The sequence below is a fragment of the Panicum virgatum genome, chromosome 3N (assembly GCF_016808335.1).
Source record: "Panicum virgatum strain AP13 chromosome 3N, P.virgatum_v5, whole genome shotgun sequence".
In the NCBI taxonomy this organism is placed as follows: Eukaryota; Viridiplantae; Streptophyta; class Magnoliopsida; order Poales; family Poaceae; genus Panicum; species Panicum virgatum.
In genome coordinates, this window is record NC_053147.1 from 53137417 (window position 1) to 53144304 (window position 6888).

Consider the following 6888-nt stretch of genomic DNA (forward strand, 5'->3'; position numbering starts at 1 on the left):
AAAGGAAGGGAGTGAGAATGAGCTAGCTGGCTCTACATACATCAAAGGCTGTCTTGTGTGCACACCTTCAAGCTGTGGCATTACACTTTAGCAGAAAAACACTTCACCGCCTGCTCCACCCAACCTTACTCTCGCGCGCTTGCAAAGCCTTGCCATAACTCTCATCCGCTGCCAGCTTTGCATAGTGTCGTTAGCTGCCCCAACGCACGGAAAGAAGAGGAATGCTCCTCTCACGATACAGGGCTTTGCTACTCAACCCCGTGTGGCACATGCTCATATGCAAAGAAAGGAGACGTATTTTGCACCTCCAATCCCAAAGCATTGTGCCAACAGATCATGCCACCTAGGTCCACAGTTTCTACACACTAGTCGTGTGTGCAACCGGGCCTTCTTGTTCACCTGTGTCAGCATGGTGCCCTCCTCCATTTCAGTTTGCATCAGAAGGAGTCCTTGACAACCATATGCGACCATGACACTGCCGCAGCAACTCCAAGACATCCATCCGTATACGCTGCTAGTAAGTATACTCAGGTATGTACCAAGGTAAGTCAATGTTCACCAATCCTTCACTGATATTTATCTCCTTTTGAACATAGCTTGATTCTCCCAAAAGCATGCAACATTTGCCTGTTTTTTGGTATACTCTGGTTTTAGCCTAGTGCTTGGGATCTTTGATCAAATGAGACTTCATGTCAAATTTAATTAATAAACCACCAGTGTTCATACTTTCATAGGCATTGGATGTATATATTTTGCGGACTAACCCCTGCAGGAAAGACTTCAATTAGGTGGGTAAGTCCTGAAGCTAAGTTCATACTGGAGGTGAATCAAGGCTTGAGATGTACTTCAAAGGAAAAACAAGTGCACAACGTACAAAGGAGGCACAAATCACCTCTCATGATGCACCATGAGTATTTTGCCAAAATGCCCCTTTGCGTTCATGCAGTTTTATTCTAGCCTTGTTTGAGTTTTCTGAAAAGATAAAAATCTGGTGAACAGCAATAAAAACCCTTTGAAAAAAAAGAAGAAAGTATATCTCTCTCTTGAAAAGAATGATGAAATAAAATAATGGCAACCAATTTGGGATCCATGGCTTTTGAATCTTTAAATTTTTATCTTCCTTAAGTATGGATGTGAACAACTAATCTCAAGGCAAAGATAAAATCCCTTCAAAATTCTTTAAACATGCCTCGAGTATTTGTTGTCCACTAACATTTTGCAGGGAATAAAAAGAAAACAACCAAGGAGCAACGTGCAACAACCCAACACTCATGCAACACTCCTTGGTTCCATGGAGGACAGATGCACGAGGAACTAAGCAGAACAAAATGCAAAACTTTACTTCACCAAACTTAGCTATTGCATTATTGTTCATGCTTGGCGAGTTCTATCAGGTAAGTAATTCCACAACTCGTGCATCCTCATGTCATGCTTCCACCCTGCCAAGTTACCCATCATGCCTAGCTTGCCATGAAAAAAAACATAGAAACAACAAAAAAAATAGAATAACTAAAAAAACAAAATAAAAGAAATTTAGGCTTTTCAATTTCAATAAAAGTTTAGACTCCCCGGTGTTTACAACCGGCAGAGTCCTTGCTTGTTTCCACCTTTGTTTTGTTGAATAAAAGCAGGTACAAGAATAAGTGTGGAGGAGATCTCTCAAAAGCACAAGGAGCAAACTCACTTGAGATCTCTCCCCCAACATCACGCGACACCGACAGACCAGCTCCAAGCAACATGCCCCAGACAGGACTTAGCAGGCCAACTAAAGGGTCGGCCGGGCCCCCAAGGCCCGCCGAACTCCTAAGGAGGCCTGTACAACCCTTCTTCATCCATCATGTTGGTTTGCATCCTAAACTCACACCTCCCTGTTCAAATAAATTCTGATATGAAATTTTCAACTCCAAATCACAATGCAAAGAAGGGCCTTGCACTCCATGCGCTTTCATGAATAAACATGCATACTCTTTATTCCTTGCATTCTCTCTGGTTCTTGTGAACAATCATTTATCATAGGGAACCCATGCTATCTACCTTGCATTCTCTCTGGTTCTTGTGAACAATCATTTATCATAGGGAACCCATGCTATCTAAGTAATTGACGAATGTGATATAATTGGATGAATGGAACCATGCTCTTTCTTGCAAAGTACTTGGGATTTCTTTTCAAAAAAAAAATTGGCTTGTCTCCTCAAATTACAAATTCCTACCAAGGCCAAAGTTAGATTTTCATGATCAAACCCTCATATGCAGTTTGTCTTTGCTTTGAGTTTTGACAAATTCTTCGACCCTTGTTAGAGACTTGTCATACTCTCATGATCAAGATCACGTACACGTCCACTCACATGCTATACTTCTACACTGGAAGATAGCAATTATTTCCAACCACTCACAAAATAAAACTCCAAGTTCTATCATGTCTCGCTCTCTAAGGTTATCATCAAGGATATGGGCTATACAAAAAGAAATAAAAGATGCATACCCAAAGAAGGTATACCACATGCCCAAAAGGCATGGCAATTAAAAAAAAGAGAAAAGATGCATACCCAAAGAAGGTATGCCACATGTCCACAAGACATGTTGAAAAAGAGAAGAAAAAAAATATATAGACCATGTCCAAGAAAAAAACAAAGAGACAGAGAGACAGATCACCCAATGGAGTTCATCCACTATCCACCAAAAATATTTCACACACTTGCACCTCTTGATCAGGTAGCATGACTCGTTTCTGCTTGGATCTTGTTTTTGACTTAACAACATAAGCAAAGCAAACGTGCCTCTATACCCCTACCCTGAGCTCCACATAAGACTGATTAGATGATAGGAGGAAAGAAGACAGCAACTTTGCCTTGGTGAGGTTCTGAAACAAAAAGAGAGATTCAAGAGAATAATTTGAGGAGCAAGACTATGCTTTTGTTTTCAAAATAGAAAAACCCAAGTTTCTAAGTAGGAAGAGCCAAGAACCTGAAGTCTGCTTCATTTCGTTTTTCAATTACCCAAGAAAGTATGGTAGCCACACAAAAAGTTTCACAAGGATTGGAAGAAGCTTGGAATAACTTGTATGCGGGTTATGTTCAAGGAGTGGCAACCACCTTAGTCCTTTAAACTTTACTCGAGGACGAGCAAAGGGCTAAGTGTGGGGGTGTTGTTGACGGTCCTTAAGTGCTAAAATTAACCGTCAACTCTTGCAGCTTTTCAGGATATATAATCACCAAATTTAGATATAGGGCTGGTAACTAACCAATTCCATGAGTTTTGGTGAATTGTTATCTACAGGCACCCACATCTGCAAAGCAGGAAAAACACGGGAGAACACACGATGAAATGGACAAAATACTGCTACTCAGATATGCCACTTACAAGGAGGGCCCACAAATCAGAGGAAATGGGCGCGCCACGCAAGATGCACCTGAGGATAAGGCTCAGGGCCCACCTGTCAGTCACCCAGAGGAAGATGCACCCGGGGGAGGGCCACCTAGGGTCGGGCGACCCCAGGGGTCGGCCGAACCTGGACTGATTCCAGTCCAGGTGCAGCTCGACGTGGAGTAGTGTTGGCGCTCCTTAAGTACCCATTTTACTATATGATTAGGAGTTGTTTTGGTAAATTCTTCGGGATGATTCATGTACTAACCCGCCACTTGGCACCCGAACTTGACCGTTTTCGATTTTGTCCTGGATTTTGGAGCATGTTGCATTTTGACAGGAAATTGGACATTTTCGGAGATATTTTGACGCATGGTTACAACTGGGCTAAGATGAGGAATAAGAGCAAGAGGCCACACAAAAAAGATGGGACCGAAAGGGGCCAGAAAGGGCCCAGGCCGGCCGGCCTGGAGCCCTTGGGCCGGCCGGCCTAGCCCATTTCGGAGCCCAATCGGTCTCAGTTTTCTTCAGCACGAAGTATGCGTCAACCCTAATCTATGTTTTACCAAAACCACCGATCATATCTGCCTATAAATACCCCGAAGCCGCCGTCAAAGGGGGAGCATCGTGGAGATCGCAGGGCATCTAGAGGATCCAGAGAAGAGCATCCAGAGATACATTCGAGTTAGACACAAGAGAAAGGCGACACCGGAGGCCTCATCGTCCCTCAGCGCCGCTGCAAGTTGGAGGACAGCAAGGGATCCATCCCTTGCCGGAGATTTCGTCACCATGATCGACTATGCTTCGCTTAGCTTCATGGGGTAAAGTCCTCGTTTGTTCATGGGGTTGTAAGGAGATCTTGAGTTGTAATTGTCGAATCCTTTATGAGATTGATCTATCACGATTCTTGTTGATGATGCTTTGATGCCTAATAGTTCGCGACTTGGCTTTGGGTTTGCTTTGCTCTTGCATGGTTTACTTAGATTACATCAACTATCGTGTTCTTGTTGATTCGTTACCGATTATCCTCGTGTAGTGACAGTATGCAGGAGGGAAAGGTTTTGATCTTGGAACACACCTTTGGTAGATTAGATCCTTTCTTTGTTGCTTGGCGATTACATCTCTAGTGATCCTAGACCCTATGGACAAATGCTCTTCATATCTTGTGCACACATCTATCATTGCTCACTAGTCTAGATTAGATTAGATTGGTTAGATTAGATCTATTTCACACTCGATCATTCAATATAGATCTTTTACCAACATCATTAGTGCTTAGTTAAGCATAGTAATACACTTGTTCCGTGGATTGATAAACCTTGGGGGAATACTCTAAGCGAAAAGCTACACGATCCGTGCGCTTGCGGTACGTAAATTGGCGCTTTAAGAAGCATCAACAAGCTTTTCTAGCGCCGTTGCCGGAGAACAAGCGATTTTGCTACGTTTAACTTTGTATTAATTTTGTTGGTTACTAACACCTAACCTTTTCCCTAGAAAATTTTTGTTTTCTTGTTTTTGTTTTGATTGTCTAGATGGACCATCTCATTCAACACGTGGGGGAAGGAGAAAAATCACTAAGGGATTATGCAAGCCCGCGATCCAAGAACTTCGACATGCAAAAATCAGATTCGGTGTTGCGAGCCACCGAGTACGAGATCAAGCCTCAAATCATCAAGATGGCGGCGGCAAACCCCTTTAGAGGAGATGAGATGGACAACCCATATAGACATATCAAGTGGTTCACAATGCTATGCAACACAGTACAACAAGACGGAGTTCCGCTAGCTTGGTTTAGATGGAATCTTTTCCCATACTCACTTGCGGAAGAAGCGAGAAGATGGTTTGCGCTTGCATCCTTCGAGGTAAAAAAAATTGGGATGACTTGATGAAGAAATTTTGTGAGCGGTTCTTTCCATTAAGCAAGGTTCAACATATTCGGAAGCAAGTGATCAACTTCGCACAAGGAGAAGAAGAAGGGATAGATCAAGCATGAGATAGATTCAATGGATTGATTGAACAAGGACCGAAGCTCGGATTTTCCGGTGAAGTACTCTTGCATACTTTTTATTTTTCCCTAACCCCCGAGTGCATGCTGTTTGTTCAAATGTGTGCAGGAGGAGATCTCATGGAGAAAACACTCACGGAAGCCGCCCAACTCCTACAAAAAATCAGCAAGGGTGCGGCCATGCGAAGAGATTGGGAAAAATGATGTTCGGCAAGCTCCGAGGAAGAATCTCAAGTGCGGGTGCTTGCTGGAATTTTTAGAAAAGAGGCATCGGAAGTGAGGGAAGAACAACCGAAGCATGGGAAAGTCATAGAGACAAACCACGATGAAGAAGCATCGATCCGGAGTGCAACGAAAGATGACCCGGAAAAGAAAGGAAGAACCATGGGCACCGCCAAATCGTTAGGGGAATTCGAGCAAATGGATTGGATACCAATTGACTTCGGAAGATTGTTCGACAAAGCAAGACCGCATCCAAATCAGCGAGGAATGGCGAAGGTGATAGCGGAAGACTTCTCGCCGGATAATCACATGGGATATACATTTGGCAAGGAATCGGCCAGTGATATTATTCGGAAACTTTTTGAAGAAAAAGCGGAAGAGATTGACTTGGACGAAGTGCTGGAGGTCAAAAAGATCATGGGAGTGAAATCGGAATCATCACCCTACATGCACATAGCCCAAGTATATGCGATTGGAAGCGATCAAGGCGAAGGTAATCCATCACCCACACCTCGTGTTGATTGCATGATAGACGGAACAAAATGTTGCAATGTTTAATGTGATGTTGGCGCCCATGTTAGTGTGATGAGTTCCAAGGTTTATGTTGAGCTTTTTAACGAAACATCAAACCTAGATGCCACAATCATTAAATTGATCATGGGAGATGGTAGATTAATCAAACCGCTAGGAGTGCTTAGAAACCTAAATGTTGCTATAGCGGGTAAAAAAATTCCTACCGACTTTTTTGTGATTAATGCTAGTGATGATGAGCATGAAGGCATAATCCTTGGAAAACCCTTTCTCAAATTAGTTAATGCTATTCTAGATGTTGGAAAGGGGATTGTCACTTTTGATCTAGATGGAGAGAAGCGCTCATTTGAATTTCATTCAAAACCGTCTTTTGCTTCACCTCTACCTCTTGATAACGAAGAGGTAGAGAGCATTCGTTCCATTGATTCTTTCAGGGATCCTCTGCAACGCGCTTTGGAAAATGGAGACGCTCAAGATGATCAAGATGAAGAACTAGTGGAAACCATGGAAGGGTTGAAGCCGCAACACGGGAATTTGGAGGAAGAAAAATTTGAAGACATTGGAGAGTTAGATCAAGAAGAGGATGGTGCGCCCGATGTTGTGATGAAGCCACTCCCCAAGGGATTGAAATATGAATTTTTGGGAGATGGCAAGACTTTTCCGGTGATTATTAGCGACGAATAGAGCCCGGAAGAGACGGAGAAGTTGCTGAATTTATTGAAGAAGCACAAAAAGGTGATCGGATACTCGATTAACGACTTGAAAGG